This window comes from Tupaia chinensis, unplaced genomic scaffold, assembly GCF_000334495.1.
Source record: "Tupaia chinensis unplaced genomic scaffold, TupChi_1.0 Scaffold000175_1, whole genome shotgun sequence".
In the NCBI taxonomy this organism is placed as follows: domain Eukaryota; kingdom Metazoa; phylum Chordata; class Mammalia; order Scandentia; family Tupaiidae; genus Tupaia; species Tupaia belangeri.
The window spans coordinates 2230914-2249740 of NW_006159650.1; positions in this window are offsets into that span (position 1 = coordinate 2230914).

An 18827-nucleotide genomic window follows, 5' to 3' on the forward strand; every position below is an offset into this window, starting at 1 on the left:
TCATGGTATAGCACTCCCTTTGGTACCTATTGAAGAGCTGGTCTAGAGTTGGTAAATTCTTTCAGGTTTTGTTTAATCTGAGAACGTTTTTATCTTTTTTTCCCAAATGAAGGATAATATTGCTAGGCATAGTATTCTTGGTTAAAACTCTTTTTCATTTATCACTTTAACTATATTTCCCCATTCTTTCCTTGCCTGCATTGTTTCTGGTGAGCGGTCCAATGTTAGCCTTATGAGATGACCTGTGTAAGTACCTTGATGTTTCTCTCTTGCCAATTTTAGTATATTGTCTTTGTCTGTGATTTTGGTTCATCTGACTATAATGTGCCTTGGAGAGGATCTTCTTGGGATGACTCTGTTTGCGGTCTTTCTTTTGTCTATGTATTTCTTTTGTCTGGCTATTTGAATGCCTCTCTAGGTTTAGAAAGTTTTTTTCCAGGATTTCATGAAATAAATTTTCAATGTCCTTATTGTTTTCTTCCTCTTCTGAGATACTAATTATCCAGATGTTGGAGTGCTTAATGGTATCTAGTATTCCTCATATATTATCCTCATTTTTTGTTGTTTGTTTTCTCAGTCTTTTTGATACTTTTTTCTAGGTCAGAGGTTTTGTCTTGTACATTTGAGATTTGACCTTCTGCATGATCTAATCTACTTTTAATACTTTAGAGGAGGTTTTAGTTTCATGTATTACATTCTTCATCCCTAACAATTCCATTTTATTCTTTTTTATGGTGTCTATTTCTTCTTTCATATCGTGAAAGGACTTCCTCATCTCCTGAAGCTCATTGTCTCTTTTCTTTTGCATCTCATCTCATTTAGTTTGGTCACTACACATATTATGAATTGCTTATCTGACATTTTCATGACTTCCATTGTGTTGTCTTTGGGTGATGAGGAATTGATGTTTTCCCTTGGGGGAGAGACATTTTGTTGGTTTCTCATATTTCTTGTGCCTCTGTGATGGTTTCTAGTCATCTGGAGATCTATACTTACCTTCCTAAATTATTCAAGGTATCTCTGAACATTCAGTGGTGTGCAGGAGTAGAAAATTGGCAATCTCTCTTCTGCTCTGCCACCCTGTTTCTTACCAGCACTCTGCACTGTTGTCACCAGTCCAGGGTGACATAAAGTCTTCCCTGTTTCTGAAGAACAATTGCGCCTCAAACTGAGCTGCTAAGCTTCACCTCAGGAGCAAAGAAAAGATTGTGTGTATGCTATTCAAAACACTGAAGTCCTGGAAGTTCAAAGGCAAGTGGGGGAGAGGATGAGCCATGGGTCCCACCCTTATGCCCTTATGCCCTGCAGCCACAGGCAACCTGGCTTCCAGCAAGGCTGCTTGTTCACTTGAACGAGGTCTCTGGATGGGGTGGAGTGGGGTGCGTATGGTAATGTCTTTGTTTAAACCAACATACAGTATATTCAGGATGGGAAAATATATTTGATATGCTATAATGATACACAGTGATTAAATGCAAAATCGAAAAATAATAATAATAATGATGAAAAAAGATGAACGTGTGAATAATAAGTGCATTTTTTGAGAACAGTAATAATTTTGAGGTCACCTGCTCTTATCCCTTTGGCCTTTCTCAGAAATTCATTCCTGCCTTTGGCCTTTCGCAGAAATTCATTCCGGCTACATAGCCAATGCAGAGAATTACCTGGGACACTGAGTTTCTCACTGAATGTGCGACACTCATTTTGAGAAGAGTTTTGGTAATTTCAGTGATCTTCATTTTCTCCTTTTCAGAGAAATTTGCCTCTTGTAGACCTGAGCTCCATGTAGCTCTGCATGTGGCTCCAAGTGGCTTCCCAAATGGCCCATGCTTCTTACAGTCCTGCTGAGGATGCAGCTTTATTTGCCAGGTTATACCCATTGGAGCTATACAGGTGTTGTAAAGTAGGCAGTGTCAGGGAAGCCTACAGCTCACAGATATTAAAATAAAAGCTGAATTTATAAACACCATAAATCAAAGCTCTACTTTCTTCATCATTCTTTAATGGAGCAGAACTGTATTTCTAGAACATGTGTAATGCCAAGCAGTGTTGTTCCTATATTCTTACATACCAATTTCCTACTAAGGCGATATAAGTAGTAACACATTCTCCATATGTTCCTGCCTTTTTTTTTTTTTTTTTTTTTAAGGTCTCTCATACTTCCAGATTAACTAAAGGTTCAGATTGGGGCTATTTATTTTTATTGTCTGTAAGTTTTTATTTTTAAATAGTTACAAATCTGCAGGAAGTTGCAAAAATAGTACAGAGAGATTTTAAATTCTTTATGCAGGTTTTCCTGAGGATTACATTATACAAAACTATTGTACAACACAAAATCAAGGATATTGACAAAGGTATAATGTGTGTATAGTCCTATGTGATATACAATTGTTCCATCAACACAAAGACCTCCCTTATAGTCATATCCTCCCCTTTATAATCATATCCTTTTATAGTGTCTCTCCCAACCCTCACCCTTGAGAAACATTATTTTGTTCTCTATCTCTGTAATGTTCTTATTTAAGGAATGTTACATAAATAAAATCTTACAATATATGATCTGTTGACATTGGCTTTTTCCACTCAGCATATAGCCTTCAGATCCATCAAAGTTATTATATGTAACAATATTTTGCTCTGATTCACTACTAGGCAGTATTCCATAGTTTGGAGATCCTGTAGTTTACTTAACCATTCACTTATTGAGGGACATTTTGATTGTTTCCAGGTTTCGGCCATTACAAAAAAAAAAATTCTATAAAAATTCATGGAGAGGTTTTTATGTGGCTCTAACTTCACTTCTCTAGGATAAATACTTAAGAGTGCTATTTCTGAGGTTGTTCAGTAGGTATATGTTCAGTTTTTAAAGAAACTGCCACATTTTCCAGTGTGGCTTCACACTTTTCATTCCGAGCAGGAATATATGAGAGATCCAGTTTCACTACGTCTTTGCAAGCATTTGGTGTTGTCACCATTTTTAATTTTAGCTGTTCCAATAAGTATAAAGTTATATCTCATCATTGGAATTTGCATTTTTATGGTGACTAATGATGTTGAACATTTGTCATGTGCTTATTTGCCATCTGTGTAGTTTCTGAGTGAACTGTCTCTTCATGTCTTTTGCCTATTTTTCAACTGGATTGTTTGTTTGTATTACTTAGTTTTAAGAGTTCTTTTAGAGCCCTACTTATATTCTTTTAAAAACATTTAGTTTACTACAGGGTGCTTGAGTGTGCATGAAAGAGAGAGAGAGAAATCATTTCTTGGGGGGATGACCTAATCACAGTCCCTCCTACTCTATTCTCCTCTTGGCATTTTGGGCACCCACACATACATTCCTGGCATGTTTTTGAAGCCACTAGGATCCAGGACCCAAACCACTCAGTTATGTAGGATCCAGCAGCCTGAACTCCATGCCACCTGCTGGCCTGAGTTCTACTTATATTCTGAGGATGAGTCCTTTGTCAGGCAAGTGGTTTGCAAATATTTTTCTCTCAGACTGCAGCTTATTTATTTATTTTTATTTTAGAAAATAATTCAGTTTATTTATTTATTCCATGAATAAAGAAGGTGGGACAGAGAGAGAAAGAGAGAGATACAGCATTGCAACAGAGTTTTAATGATGTGATCTATCTTCAGCTTTAACAAGCCCATATCATGGGCACATGAGGGCTTGGCATACTCCAGGGGTGTCCAGATGTAAACTGACAACCTTCCCCTGTGGGTTAGCCTCACAGAGCATCACATTTTACCACTGTTTTGCAATCCAGCCCCTCCATTTTCTTGAAGGGCTCTTTCACTGAGCAAACATTTGAGTTTTAATGAAATTAAATTATAGATTTATTTTGTTTATTGTGTTCTTGACATCATGTCTAGAGCTTTTGAACAGCCCTTTCTACCCTGTTAACCTGTAAAAGTTTTATGATTTTACCTTTTGTCTTTAAATTAACAGTTCATTTTGAGTTATTTTTTGTATCAGATGTGAGTTTTTGTTGAAGTTCATTTTCTTTTGCTTATGAATATATCCAGTTGCTCTTGTACAATTTTTTGAAAAGACCATCTTTCCTCCGTCATGTTGCTTCTACACTTTAATAAAAGCTTTGAGTCTTTCCTCTATAGGATTTACAGTTCAAGTTCAGGTGGAGTGGGAACATCCATTGGAAAGCCATGTTGAGACTCAGTGGCTGTTTTGTACTTGCTCTTGTTGATCAGAGTGTCATGGAGAGAACCTCACATCAAGAACAAGTTGCTAGAGCCAGCAGGTGGTGTGGTGGTTAAGGCTCTGGTGTCTCACATGGCTGACCAAAGTTTGCATCCCAGACCTGCTGGCTTGCTTTCTCACCCCACCTTCACCTTTCTTTCTCTCTGTGCCCTATAGCGAATTTAAAAATAACAACAACAATAATAACAATAGCAATAAATAAAAATCTAAAAAAGAACAAATTGCTATCAAGGCTAAATACAGCAAGCATTTACTGGCAGGGAAGTGAACAAAAAATGGAAAATTATAGGTTGTAGGCCAGAGAAAACATTATTACTAAGATGTACTGGATTAGAAGCAAGTGGCTTATGAAGCTGTCAAACTGCTTAGTTGAGAACACTTGGTAGGTTCAGAAAAAAGCTGGTGTATTTGGTTTATTGTTGAGCCAGTCCTTGGGATACAACTTAAAACCAGTGAGCCCCTTCTATGTTAACAATGTGACATTAACCAGGCCTGGAAAAGATAGAACTGTGATTTGAAAGTGGCTCTTGTCATAAAATCTCCCCAGAGAAGTAGAATAAAAGTCAGCTCTGTTAGGTCTTTTTGTACAAGATACGAACTGAAGTCAAACTCATAGGTAAGATGAAGTTTACTTGCCTAAGTCATTGAACTCTGGGTTTTTCTTTCTTTTTTTCTTACGTTAATTTAATTTCTTCTCTCTCTCTCTCTCTCTCTCTCCTTTTTGAATGAGTGTCAGCCTGCATACAAGATACAGAGAGAGTGGGAGATAGAGAGAGAGAGGCAGGCACTATGACAGGGTCTTATCATACCATGATCTTGTCACACTCCTACCCCAGCCCTCTGGCTAGTCAGGATCTCGGGCACACTTGTTCATGGTAAATTTCAGATTGATTCATGATCCATATCCACACTCAGCCATGTGTAGCTTCAGCAAAGAGTTAACTACCACCTGCACGAGGGAGGACAGGCCGCGATGGCAATCAGGTATGGCCACCGTAACATGAACTTCTGTCTGCAAAATCACTTCTTCACGTAAGGATAAGCAATGAGGTTACTTCCTGTTTGGTTGGCTTCCTCTCCTTTGGATACATCCCCTGCTCTGGACTTGGGACAGTACCACATGTAGGGACATGGTTGGCCCAAATAAAGCATGTCCAGAATTTCTGCTGAGGGATTTGCAAAGAAAAATGGTTACCAGACAGCTTTTGGTGTCCAACAACACCGTCTGTTCCATGGAAACCATTACCAGCCTTTCGCTAAGAGCAAATATCTGTTTAAATGATATTTAAACAATTGTACTTATGTATGGCAGAAAAATTTTAAATGTTCATGATATGGTAGGTGGTCAGTTCAAAGACCCAAACACAATTTAATTTCCCAACCAACAAAATCTAGGAAGTAAAAAGAAGAATGTTCAACAGAGAACAAGAATAAATTTGAAGGACACCGAAGGAGAAACAATAATCATAAGGACAGCTGCTTCATTTGATCCGCCGGGGGCCCAGCTCATTGTCATGGGCTCAGGGGTGCTGTGCTCACCTGTCATGAATAATTTGTAAATTCACACAGGACTCCTGCTCCACCATACCTCCAGCAGCTTTTATGTGTTCACCATATTTATTGAGTTCACTCCCTGGGTCTGATGAACAGACTGTGGGCCATAAGGTAAAAGAATATTTGTGCAAATAGAAAAGAGCCTTTGAAGAGTAAGTTAGCCAATTTTCCAGAGGGCTTGTGTGATTGCCAGACGAGAGAGAGAGAGAGAGAGAGAGAGAGAGAGAGAAAGTGAGGAAGCACTCTCCATGGAGATTGGTCACACTCAATCCCTTCTCCATTTCTTCCTCCTTTTGGGATGTGCCTGGCATGTTTCTCAAACCACTGAGTCTGGGACTGGAACCACATAGTTGGCCACGTGAAATCCAGGAACCTTAACCACCATGCCACTGGCTAATTCTAGTTAGATTTATAAGAGGGATGAAATGATTATTTATTAAAAAATAAAATCTCTAAACTTATTGCGGCCTAGAAAACCAAGCCTGGAAGTGGAGGTTAAATACCTATGCCAGACTCAGAACCAAACTGTCTCATAATTTAGCCAATAACTTAACTTCTATGGATCTCAAATTCATGTCCCTTCATACAAATGCCAAACTGGACTTTCATAAACTTAGAGATTTTAAAGATATTTTTAATAGTAATTGTACTGGTGTTTCAATGACATCTTTCTTTTAAAAAAAATTACTTAATTTATTTAGTTAGTTATTTTAATTTGACCAGAGAGAGACAGAGTGAGAGAGGGAAAGTAAGAAAGCAAACCACCAAGTCTGGTACTCGAACTGTGGGTTGGCCATGTGGGAGTTCAGTGCCTTTAACCACCATGCCACCTGCCAGCCCCATCCATTACAACTTTTGCCATTTGAATTGGGCCAGTCTCTGAAAGGCCCTTAAATAAGCCAATACTTTCAATTAACTCAAGTGTCAAAAGTAAAGCCTGAAAGAACCAGAGCATGGGCCTGTTACCCAAGTAGGGCTGCTTTTATTTCGCACTGGTGTTTTCCAACTATATCAGGAATGGGGCCAGTGTCTACATTCTGCCCCCTCCATGATCAGCTTTGCCTCATGCTTTCCACTGGTTGATGGAGTTGAACCCTAGATCCCAGTGATTGTTATGATTCTGTCCGCATGCTTCTTCAATTTCTGCCCAGCAGATGTCTGTCCTTAGGGAAATGTAAATTGAAACCACAATGAAATACTACTTCACACCCACTAGCATGACTATAATAAAAAAGACAGATGGTAACAAGTGTTGGCAAGTACGTACATAGATTGGGACCCTCCTCGATTGCTGGTGGGAATGTAAAATGGTGAAACTGCTTTAGAAAACAGTCTGGAAGTTCCTCTAAAGGTTAAACATAGACTTATGTTTAACCTAACAATTTCACTCCTAGGTATATACCCAGGAGAAATGAAAACATATTCTATTCTATGGTACTGGGAAAAATATTCAGAAGCTGTTATAGCTGTTACCCATGTTGGCAGCCAACCTGCATCTATTCGTTTAATTCACTTATTCAACAAATATTGAGTGTCTATTATGTGTCTATTATTGGGAAACAGTAGTGAGCAGAATAGATGTAAAGTCCTGTTCTCATTCACCTTACTGTGCAGTGGGGATCAGGAACAGATCACCAACAACATCAGTAGATTATGTGATAAGTTAGATAGGGTGCTAGGGCTGGGGGAAATATTATAGTTTTAATGATGATCAGGGAAGGTCTTAATGGGAAAGGCGTAATTTGAATAATGACCTGCAGTAGGTGCAGGAGAGAGTCAGGCAGATATCTGGAAGAAGGATGTTCCATACAAAGGGCCATCAACTGCAAAGGCCTTGAGGTGGGAATGGAGCTGCCAGATCTGGTAGAGCACACTCCATGAATAGCAGAACCAGAGGGGCTGGATGTGAGCGGGTTGAGTGAGTGGGTGCTACAGCTGCTGTAAGGGCTGTGCTTTGTTCTCTGAATGAGATGAGAAGCTGTGGAAAGTTTAGAGCAGAGGAGTCATATGATAGGATTTAAGCTTTAGAAGGGTCACTCTGGCTACTTTGTGGGATATAGAGTGACTTGCTTATTGGTAATCAAAGCATGAGGGGGATGCAGGAAGGCCAATGAGAGGTCTTTGTAATAATCCAGCAAGAAATGTGGGATGTGTGATAGCAGTGGAAATGGTGACTTGGAGGGGTTCTCTCAAAGCCATTGGAAGAGAGATGAATGAAGCTATGTGATAGTTTGTTGTAGAGCTAGAGAGAATCTGGATAAATAAAGATAGGTGAAGGAATGGTGAGAGGAGAAATGAGCTTCCAGGCACGTTTCTGGGTATTTACCCACAGTAGAGAGAAGTGGCCGGTGTCCTAGCCCAAGGATCCTAGCTATTAATCTGCCACAAAATTACAGAATTAACCTGGTTGTTGGGTTCATGTCAAATAATGGCTGCAAATAACAACAGTAAATTGAGAGGATGAAATTGCTTTATTGGTTTGGTTTCCAAATCAAACACCGCTTCAGTTCAGTGAGCAGACACACTGAGGTGCTTCTGAACAATGAGGCAGAAAGCCATTTATGTTTCCTTTCATAATCAGTCTTCTGGATGTGCCAAGAATATCACACCATCATTCCCTTCTGTAACAGAGGGGAAATTAAGATTGCTTTTTCTCTCTAACATGTTCATTTCCTCCTTCCTCTGCTCTGTTTTGATTGTTACAGTTGCCTCTTTTGGAAGATTTAACTGCAGTCTGTTGAAAATAAAGGAAAAGAATTCTATAAATAAAGTATAACATAGGTAATTTGGGGAGAATCTTTTTTTATAAAAAAAGAATATTTTATAAACACATACATATTTAAGTTTAAAAAATGAGTTCCTTGATTGGATTTAAACATGTTTGTGTCCTGGAACTTTGATTCCCTTGCAGATTTTTGGGAACACAGTAATTAGTTCAAATCTTATGAGCCCATCATAGATGATGAGTATTCAGCAGTGAACAAAACAGAACCCTCACCTTATGAAGTCCTAGACTAGTTGGAGGGGAGAAAACAATCAGGTACCTAATTATACTATGTACCTAAGCACAGAATTGTAAGAAGACAAAGCAATGTAATAGCTGATGAACTCCAGAGTAGAGAGGAGATTGCCAATTAAATGGAGTGATGGAAGAAACTTTCCTCTGAGTAAAGACCCAGAGGAGAAGAGGGAGCCATGTAGATACCTAGGAGAAAAAGGAATAATAAACAAAAATGTCCAGTGCAAGAGATTGTCCAGGAGATCCCTGTGGCTGGGGTGAAGTGAGTGAACAAGGAGTAGTAAGAGATAAGGCCAGGTTGGTAATGGAGAGGGAGGCAGACCAAATAGGAGTTTGCAAAAATCAAAGTTTTCATAATTATTTTCTCTAATGAGAAAAGACATCATAGGAGTGATAAGATGTTTTTAAAGGATTATGAAAAGAGAATGGGCAAAACTATTTGCAAGTCATATATCTGATAAGGAACCTGTAGATAGAATATAGAAAAAAAAACAAAACTCTTATAAGTTAATAATAAAAAAATAACTCAATGAAAATGGACAAAAGATCTAAACATACATTTCTCCAAGGATCTTCTAATGGCCCACACACATTACATTTCTCTAATGATTGGCATTGTTGAACATGAAAGACACTGAACATCATTAGTCATTAGGGAACTATAAGTTAAAACCACAATGAGATACCACGTAATACCCACGAGGACGGGTATAATCACAAACACAGAGAGTAACAAGTGCTAGCAAACACGTGGGGAAATTGAGCCTCTCCAATTGCTGGTGGGAATGCAAAATGGTGGAACTAACTTAGAAAACAATCTGGAAGTTTCTCCAAACTTTAAAAATAGAATGACCATATTCCATTTCTAGGTATGTAACCAAGAGAAATGAAAACATATGCCTACACAGAAATTTGTATACAAATGTTCATAACAACATTTTTTTTTGGGTGGGAGAGGTTTTTGCTGTAGGGCTTGCCAGAAAGAGACAGAGAGACAGAAAGTGAGAAATCAACACCCAGGGGGATGGTCCCACCACACTCCCTTCTCCTCTCAGGATTTTGGCATGCACGCACACGTGCCCAGCGTAAGTTTAAGCCACCGGGTCCGGGACTTGAACAGCAGTCGGCTATATGGGAGTCCAGCGACATAGGCATTATGCTAACTGCTGGTCCCATAGCAACATTTTTATAATAACCCCAAAGTGGAAACAATGGAAATTTCTATTAGCTAATGAATGAATAAATGAAATGTTATATAGCCATATATAACAATGAAATATTAACTGGCAATAAAAATAAATAAAAAGCTAATAAGTGTTACTACACGAGTAAATCTTGAAGACCTTATGTTAAGAAGAAAAAGGTCAGACACAACAGGCCACTATACTGTTGATTTCATGGATATGAAATGTCTAGAACTGGAAAAACCACGCAGACAGTCTATTAGTAGATGCCAGGGCCTTGACAAAGAGGAGAATGAGAGTGTCATGACTAAGGTGTGTAGGGCTTCTTTTTGGGGCAATGAAGATCTTCTAATAATAATCATGGTCATAGTTGCACAACTCTGAGAATGCACTAAAAACTACTGCTGAATGGTACACTTGAAATTGGTGAGTCATCGTTACGTGTATTATAACTCTACAAAGCTGTTAAGGAAAACAATAAGGGCCATTCTGGCTGCTCTATAAAGAATTCTCACAGAGGCACCCAGGATCCTGAGGACCTGGAGGAATGGGGATGGGGGATCCCCACATATCAGGACTCTATCAAAGATACTTCTCTTTCTTTCCCTCTCTCTCATGCACACACCATGCTCTGTCATAAACAAAAAGAAACAAAACAAACAAAACCAAAAATTCCTTTCCAAAGGTAGTTATGAAATTTGTGAATTTACCCCTGGAATGTGATCTACAGTATCCCTTTCTCTTCCATTACCCTTTGCATCCAATAAAGCTTATTTGTACTGGATGGGGTGAGGAAAGAACCTTCTGCAGGGCTGTAGGGAGAAGAGGAAGGATCTCAGTGAGGAGACTTTTGAATTAATCCAGGGAAGTAGTCTTAGAAGTGGGGAGAAGCAGTGGAATTCCTGTTTTAATAACGAGACTGGCTACCCTGTGTTTCAGTGTGAAGACTAGGTACGCTGACACAGTGAGGAGCCAGAGACTCAGAATAAATCATAAGTGAGCAAATCTATGATCCATTTCTATGGACAGTTATTGTGCTAAGATCCAGGAAACGCAGGAGATGCAGACCCCTGGTCCTTGACTCAGGAAGGTTACTATAGGAGCATAGATTTCTGCACAGGAATGCAGAAAAAGTGAAATAAGGACAAGATTTCAATAAAAATCAGATACCACCAGGAGAGTATTCCAGGAACATAATCTAGTAATTGCCATAGGAATTCAAATATACAATTCGGGGCTGAAATAGCCCCAGACAGGAGTACTGAAGAGACGAGGATAATCACTCACTCAGGAGGGAGCACAGGAAGATCCTGTGGTTTTAGGAGTCAGGAAACAGACCACTTTGGCTGAAGCCAGTTTCACACGGAGATGTCAAGGGAGATAAGGCTGAGAAAAGTAGAAAACAGTGGCCTTTTAAAATACAGAGGGGAACATACTTTGTCATCATTTGACTTCTCCTAAGAATGAGCTCAACAATTTTGTTCCAGATCATAAACCAATTGCCCTCCTGTGCAATATTAAATACTAGAAAGACCAACTGGATTTCTCTGATGAGGAGATGATAAACAACACACATGACAGATTGCTTAGAAAAATGAGACATAATAACGAGGGTCAGACACTGTGATTAAATCCGTGTGGACAGGGAATCAGGAGACGAAGACGCTGCTGTTGATTATGGTGAGAAACCAGCCAGAGAGCTATTTTTCCTTTATTTCCTCTCCTCTTTAACAGATGCTTGAATTCAATCATGAGACTGTCACAGAGGCACATTACAACCATTAAGGATACCAGGTTACATTAGAAACAAATTGCCTGCTCTCTTTTTCAGAAGAGGTATGTAAGATGGCCATATGATTTTTTCTTTTTTTTAATAACTGAAGAATGTTTCTTGGATGTAGGTTTATTTTCTTTTTCTTGGGTAAGATACACATCTCATCCCCAGATCTTGGAAATGGTGTTCTTCTTTTTCTTCTCCTTTTTTTTTTTTTATCAGAGAGCAGGCACTCATGAGAGAGAGAGCGGGAACTCCTGTAGGACATGGTCATGCTGCAATCTCTTTTTTTCCTTCTCATCCTGTCCTGTTGAGATCTGGGACATGCTTGTATAGACACCTGGTGTATGCCACCCAAAGCTACTGGAGTAGGATTCGATCTACACTTGGCTATGTGGGATTCTTAACTTCTAGGTCACTGGACAAGCCCCCAGATAGTTAACTTTATAGCCCAGAAGGTAGGAGCTTGTGCCTTAGAGAGAGGCTGTCTCTGCTCAAATCTAGCTCCTTGTTTTACTACTACTTAATTTGTCTGTGTCCTAGTTTCTTCATTTGTAAAAGGGGGTGATGGTAACAGCAGTACCTACTTCATGGTGTTGCTGGCAGAATTGGGTTACTATTTATGCAGCAGTTGCAATAGTTCTTAGCAGTTTATAAACACTCCAATAATTTAGCTGTGAACCCAAACAAGCCTGCTTTTCTCTCTCTTCCTCAGTTCCTGCTTACTATTAGTGTATTGATAGCTAAGCAGTGTGTTTTTTCTTTATTACACATTTTCTTGTGCCTCCAGTGGAAGGGTTACCAGTGTTTCTGAGAGTGGCTACTTTTTATTTGTGGTGACTGATCAGTGGGTGGAGGAGGGATCAAGAAACCTCAGACCAAAACCAGATGTTGCACACGGATGCTGGAGGGAGGGACCATGGGTTTCTTCGCTCACTCTGAAGGCTTGCCCAGTCCCTTGAGGACTCTGGTGTAAAGCAAGCGGTATCAGGGGGCTCCAAACAGATTGGGCCAAGCGTTGTGATCGACTATGAGATCAAACTATAAAAATGGCCATTTTTATAGGCCATTTTTATAGGTGTTTTATAGTGAAGACTGGCAATGTTACGCTATTCAACTTCATAGTCCAGGTTTCCAACTTAAATTGATTAATGGCTACAAATAGTTATATCATTTTCTATTAGCATTTCCTAGCTATAGCCAAAACCATTGGCAAGTTCCTCCATTAATGAGCCCCTGTGGGTGGACAGAACACATTTTTGTTCTTTACTCCATCTCAAGTCCCTGATAAATACTTCTGAAATTCATTCAATAACATTTATTAGGCCCTTCTATATGCTGGGCATGAGGTAATTCTTTATTTTATTTATTATTATCATAATCTTTTTATATTACATTGAATCACATATATCTTTACAGTGTATTACATTTCTTTTTCCAGCATGATTACCATGCATATCAGTCAAGACAAAAGATATTACTATCCATATCATCAGCAGCAATAGCTTTTCATCATTTTTTAGATTATTATTATTATTTATTCTAATTTTTTAAAAACATTCAGTCACTATATATCATTTGGCTTGTAAAGAGAATTTACCCAACATGAAATACTTCTCAGACCAGTCCAGATAAGAATACTGTACATGTTATCATCAACAGGTAATAAACCATTTCTATGTCCCACTAATGTCATGCAGCTCTTTTTGTTCTCTTGGTATCCTTCTCTCTATTTTTCTTTTTCCCCCTACCTCCCATTTCCCCCTGTCTTCAGCATCCATAACCATTTTCACTGCTCTTATGCACTCCAATATTTCAATCTCTACCATAAAATGCAGATAGTCGGTATATATTATATTAAGTGGATACCTACAGTATCTTTTTTTCATATCCTGATTTGCTTCACCCAACAACAGATCCTCTATATTTGTCTATATTTGACCACTTTCTATTGAATACGAGAGTCTTGTTATTTTTTTTTTATGTCTGAGTAGTATTTCATAGAGTATATGTGCAACACTTTTTCCATTCACTCATCTGTTGTGGACATTTGGGTTGGTCCTGTGTCTTAGTGATCGTGAATATTGCTGCAATAAATATTGACGTGCAAGAGCTTTTCTGACTGAGCAGTCTCCTGTTCTCTGGATAGATGTAGATGTTCAGAAGTGGGATTTCTGGATCAAATGGTAGTTTTATTTGTAGATCTTTGAGGAACCTGCATATTGTTTTCCACAATGGCCGAACCAGTTTACATTCCCACCAACAGTGTAGGAGAGTTCCCCTTTCACCAACATCCCTGCCAACATTTACAACTTCTTGTATTTTTAATCTTCGCCATTCTGACAGTTAGGTGGTAGCTCATTGTGGTTTTAATCAGCACCTCCCTATCTCCCGTAGGGGCATGAAGTGATTCTTTTTTTTTTTTTTTTCTGGAGAGATTTTTGCTATAGGGCGTGTGCCCTTGCCACCTCGCCAGAAAGACAGAGAGAGACAGAGAGACAGAAAGCAAGAAATTGTTGTAGGTGAAACCGAATTAAAAGGAAAAACTTAATGTGAAGAATAAACACATCACATCGTGACTGGTCAGCTCATAGGCCAGCATTCTTCTCGGCTAAAAGTATCTAAAAATGTCCTATTCCAAAAGCTGAAAATACAGATACAGATGAGCAAGAACTGAAAGCTGTAAGAAAGAGAGGAAGGAACAGAGCAGGAAGGAAGGGGAAGAAAATACGTATTTATTAAACATTTGCATGCTGGTGTAGTGCTGTCTACATTCAGTGTGCTTTGCTCACTTAATCTGTATAGTGGTCTGAAAGTAGACATTATTTCTGTATTTCCAGTGGAGGAAACTGAAGTCTAGGTCTACATAACTGGCAAGTGGTGGGTTGGGACTGGAGCCCTGTATTTATGACCCCAAAGAAGAGAGAAGACCAGTGGCTGTCACTGGATATGAGTGTACTTGTCAGGATTCTCCAGAGAAACAGAACCAACAGGACGTGTGTGCATACAGAAAGACATTTGTTAGAAAAAATTGACTTACACAGTCATGGAGGCTGACAAGTCCTAAAGGTCTGCAGTCAGCATGCTGGGGACCCAGGAAAAAATGATACTGCTGTTCAAGTCTGGAGGCAGGAAGAAGCCAATGTATCAGCTTGAAGTTGACAAGCTGGAGGAGTTTCCATTTAGCCTTTTTGATCCAGTCAAGCCTTGATGGATTCAATTAGGCACACCCACATTATGGAAGGCAATTTGCTTTATCCAGTCTATCAATTTAAACTTTAATCTCCTCCAGAAGTGCTTTCATGGATAAACCCAGAATAAGGCTTGACCAAATGTCTGGTAATGCCATGGCCCAGTCAAGCTGACACAGAAAATTGACCATCATACCAAGGTAGCACAGAGTTGCCAGCAGAGATGAGACATATCTATCTATAGGAGCAAAAGGGTGGCCAGGACAGCCAGTGTGTAAACAGGTAGCTCCCAACACTAGTGGACTTATGCTACCTGTCTTAGTTGAGGCTTCCCAACATTTTTCAGGGCACAGTCATGTGCTGTGGAACATTTTTGTCCATGATGTACTGCATACATGACGGTAATCCTATTGCTAGTAATAGGCTATCTGGTGGAGCCTAGGTGTGTAGTAGGCTATACTGTCACGGTCTGTGTAAGTGGACTCTATGATGTTCTCACAACAGCAAAATGGTCTAGCAATACATTGTTCAGAATGTGTCCCATCATTAAGTGACACATGACTATTAGTAAAATAACTTGGAAGGAAAGGGATAGCACTGCTTGAGGTTGGCCTGAGAACTGGGAGATCTAGTCACCCCAACTGCACCATGAAGTAGGGACTCAATGTCTGGGCACATCTACACCCCAGAGTCTGTATACCAGTGAGTCATGGCACCATGCTGGGAAGCTCTGCCCTAAGAGATTGATTATAATATGGAACATGGAGCATGAGCAAAGTTATGTGATTGGGGCTGGGTGTGGTGGTGGGAATAACCAGAATGCAGTTTTCTGGTAAGGCTGAGAATGTGGTTTCATGTTTTCGTCAGTGACCTAAAGGAAGGACTTTGTGAAGACTGAGGAGTAGAGAAGAAAGGGAATATTTCGTTCTCTATTCCTGAGGCAAGTTCATCTCCAGAAGTTGTGGCCTTTGAAGTGGAAACTGCTGAGGGCCTCATACCTGGAAAGGAATTATAGCAACAGGTGATAATCTTCCATTGTAAGATGAAAGGGCGGGTGGGGGTATAAATATGTCCATATGAAGGTTTGATTTTTTTTATACTAATAACAAAATAGATTTCTAAAACCTATACTTATTGTGTGTATTTAAGATTCACAACATGATGTTATGGCATACAATAGATAGTAAGAATGTTACCATAGTGAAGCAAATTGGCATATGCATAAATTCACGTAGTTAACCATTTGTGTGTGTGTGTGTGTGTTTATGTGGCAAAAACAGCTAAAATCTACTTATTTAGCATGAATTTCAAGCACAGTACGATGTTATCACCTACAGTCCTCATGTACCTTAGGTTTCTAGTCTACTTCATTTCACATATCTGTTTCTTCTCATCCTCTGACCTACATATCCTCATTTCTTTCTGCTCCCTCTTTACTTCTGGTAATCATGGTTTTAGTCCCTATTTATATTTGATTTTTTTAAAATTCAAAATCTCATTCTTTTTAGGGCAAAATAATATTCATGTGTATATGTATCAGTTTTGTTATCCATTTATCTGTCAGTGGACACTTGAGTTTTTTCTTTATCTTGGTTGTTGTGAATAATGTTGCTATGAAGATGAGAATGCAAATATCTTTATGAGATAGTGATTTCATTTCCTTTGGCTATATGCCCAGAAGAGGGATTACTGGGTCATAGGTAGTTCTATTTTTAATTTCTTTAGAAATCTCCATACTATTTTCCACAGTGTTTGTACCAATCTAGATTCTCTCCCAAGAGTTGTGCCAAGTGCCCAAGGGTTAGTTTTACCTCTGTGCTCTTGCCAACAGTTTTTTATCTTTTGACTTTTTGACGATAGCCTCACAATGGATGTGGGGTAGTACCTCAGAGTGGCTTTCATTTGCATTTCTCTGATGACTAATGATAGTGAGCACCTTTTTTATATGCCTGCTTGCTCTTTTTTATGTTTTCTTTGGAGAAGAGTCCATTAGATCTTTTGTCCATTTTTAAAATTGGGTGATTTGTTTTCTACTATTGAATTGTATGAGTTCTTTGTACAATTTGGGTATTGACCTCTTATCAGAGATATGGTTTGCAATTTCCAGATTCAAATGCAGCTGTTTCATTTTGCTGACTGTTTCCTTTGCTGTGCAGAAACTTTTTAATTTGATGTATTCCCCTTTATTTATTTTTGCTTTTGTGGTCTGAGCTTTTTGTATGACATCTAGCAAAGCATTGCCAAGATGAATGTCCAGGAGTTTATAGTTTCTAGATTTACACTTAGGTCTTTTACTATTTTGAATTAACATTTGTGTATGGCATAGGATAAGAGTCAAATTTCATTCTTTTGCATGTGGGAATTCAGTTTTCCCAGCATCATTTACTGAAAGACTGTCCTTTTCTCTTTGTGTCCTCTTAGTGCCCTTGTCAAAAATTAGCTGATTATGTATGTTTTGATTTATTTCTAGGTTCTCAATTCTCTTTCACTGGTCTATAAGTTTGTTTGTTTGTATGCCAGTACCATATATTTTGACTATCATAGCTTTGTAATGTAATTTTAAGTCAGGAGGCATGAGGCCTTTAACTTCACTTTTTTCCCCCCTATTATTGCCAGGGGGTGCATATGCTCTTGTTGGGGGAGGTAGAAAGCATCCTCTTTTGATATGGTGTGGTCACACCACAGTCCCTTTTCCTCCATTTCTCCATCCTTTTAGGAGTTTAGGCACTCATGCATATACACCCAGTGTGTTTTTCAAACATCTGGTGTTGGGATTCCAATTTCTGTCAGCCATGTAGGACCCAGCTCTCTTAACCACTAGGCCACATATCGGCCATAACTTTTTGTTTTTTCTTCAGAATTATTTAGACTATTCAGGATCTTTTATGGTTTCATACAAAATTCAGCATTACTTTTTCTATTTGTGGAAAGAATGACATTGGTCATTTTTATAGGGATTATGTTGAATCTGTATGGTTCTTTGGGTAGTATGATCATTACAACAATTTCAACTTTCCTGATCCATGAGCATAGGATCTTTCTGTTGATTTGTGTTTTCTTCAATTTCTCTTATCAATGTTTTATAGATTCCAGTGTTAGAAAGAATTTTTATCATAAAATGTTGTATCATATTGATATATTTTATATTACAGTATATTCAATAAATATTAAAATATATATTGACACACTATATTATATATAATATTGTATAATAAAATGTCATTATTTTCTTATAAGAACAATACTTGTTTATTATATTATATGTAAAAGGTGGCCAAAAAATAAAGCAGCAAGAAAAGGTTGGTGAATGTTTATAAGAGTAGTACTTACAGGAATGATCTTTTCAAAAGTTAAATTTTGTTCAGAAGGTTTTATTTTGTTAGATATCAATGCATGGATTGAATGATTTATAGTGAACAATTTTAAATTGGAAATTCTTACATTTTCTTTTTTTAAGGTTTTGCTATAGGGGTTGTGCATTTGCAAGAGTGAGACGGTGAGAAGGAAAGTGAAAAATCACCCTTCAGGAGGGATGTTCCAGCCACAATCCCGTCTCCATTCTCCTCCTGAGATTTTGGGCATGTATGCACATGTGCCCAGCATGAGTTTCAAACCACCAGATCTGAAACTTAAACAGCACCTTAGCATTACATCACCTGTTGGCCCCCAAAGTCTTGTATTTCTTATACTTATGCTTTTTTTATAAATAAATTTAAAACTTGGAATTATTTTAGATCTATAGAAAGTTGCAAAAATAGAGTAGAGAGTTCTCTTGGATATCCCTTGTCCAGTTTCAGTTTCCCTTATTGTTATTTTATGTTATCATGGCACATGGAAAAACCAACATTATCAAACTTAAGAAACCAACACTGGCCCATTAATA